The sequence below is a fragment of the Lemur catta genome, chromosome 6, assembly GCF_020740605.2.
Source record: "Lemur catta isolate mLemCat1 chromosome 6, mLemCat1.pri, whole genome shotgun sequence".
NCBI classification, from domain to species: domain Eukaryota; kingdom Metazoa; phylum Chordata; class Mammalia; order Primates; family Lemuridae; genus Lemur; species Lemur catta.
In genome coordinates, this window is record NC_059133.1 from 64,091,704 (window position 1) to 64,093,426 (window position 1,723).

Sequence of the window (1,723 nt, forward strand, 5' to 3'; positions counted from 1 at the left end):
ATAGTGCAGGAACAGGAAAAAAAAGGTATTGAAAAATACAAGAAAATATCCTTAGAATGAAAAATGTAATAGAATAAACATCATTTTGAAAGAGCACATCTTATTCCAGGAAATTTTGTTTTGGAATACTAATAACCCGATATATTCTGGTTAGGTAGCTAAATTTCAAGAATAAATACAGATTTCTTCAGGCAATCTTATAGGAAAAGCAAATCATCCTCATGGCAAAAAACAAACAAAAAAAGCCAAACAAACAAAAAACCCAAAACACCAAAAAACCCCAACCAGCTCCTTTTAGACTTCTGTACAGGTAACGTTCAACAGACTTGAAAAAAATGCCTCCTAAGTTTTGAGTGAAAGAAAATGACCCTAACATTTTATAGCCAGACAAGATTTCATTCAAATCTAAAGCAGATATTCTTAGATATGAATGCACTCAAGAAATTCTAAACTCTTGAGCTCTTCTTGAAAAACATTCTCGTAAATGAAAACAGTCAATTAACTGAAGAATCAGCATAAGAGTGTTAGCAGTGGAGACACCATGATAAAAGAATTGATGGCAAAAGAAAAAAAAAGAATTGATGGCAAACATTGAATCTGTTCAGTTATGAGACTGGCTGGAAATAATGGGGGTATTAGAGTTACCTACCAGAAAGTACCTTGAAAATATCAGAAGGAAGTTTTCTGGCAGCTGCACATGCTTTCCAAAAAAGATTAAATTTTATCACATGGGGCAGCCTTACAAATCTTATAAGAAGTATCAGGATGATTATGGTGTTTTTTTTTTTTATTATTCTAAACTTTCAGATCCCTCAAGATTCAGTAGGGAACAGTTATATAGAAGCGAAACATCCACATCTGATAACATAGAGACTTACTAAGAGAATAAATTCTTTCATAAGTTGTTCTCAGCATCTCACCTTTAAGCAACCCTTGTGTCAAGAATCAGATCTTACCAGTGTTAATGGATCACTCTAACCATAATCACCTATTTCAGATACTTCCTGAGATGTGTCCTAGTTGTGTGTATCTTCCTTGGAAAGATCCTAGCCAGATTTCTAGAAATTTCACCAATCACCTAAATCAAAGATGTCAGTTTGATTATGGAGAATTTGTGAATCCTCAACTACATGAGAAACTCAATATCAAACTGCTGTTGAAGAATCTTTTCAAGTAAACATCTGAAGTCTATAAACGTCACTACATCTTTGAACCTGCTAGTGCCATTCTTAAGGGGAAAACTTCATGTAGTCACCATTTCAACAATTTGGCGTGTATATTAATAAAAGCAGGTCAGTCTATTGTAGTTTTTAATTGAAAAATTAAGATAGGGCATCTAAAACTTTATCCTCTTGATAATTTTTTAAAAATGGAAGCTATGACATTCGTTTTAAAAGCATAAAAAGATTTATATTTCAGTAGCATAATGGTGAAATGGAATCCTGTAGTCCTGTATCTTTTTTATATTGTTCTTGAATTTTTTATTACTATGTTGCTTTTGCAATTGGATGCAGTTCCTCCCATTTATTGTACACAACTAACAGTCAGTAGCTATCCTGATCTGTCTGATTGATACAAATGTAACAAATGAGAGCCAGTTATCAGACTTGCAGAATGGAAACTTGAAGTGCTAAACCGAACAATCCAAAGGAAACTTTTAAAATATGATTCTAGTTGAAGAGCTCGACAATAAGAAAATTATATGTATATATATCTTATTTTT

The 1,723-nt window shown here is 32.6% G+C and overlaps 1 pseudogene; it reads left to right on the forward strand.

The window, feature by feature from the left end:
* The first annotated feature begins 626 nt into the window (after positions 1-626).
* LOC123640566 lies at positions 627-1,185 on the forward strand (annotated as a pseudogene).
* Positions 1,186-1,723: the final 538 nt, after the last annotated feature.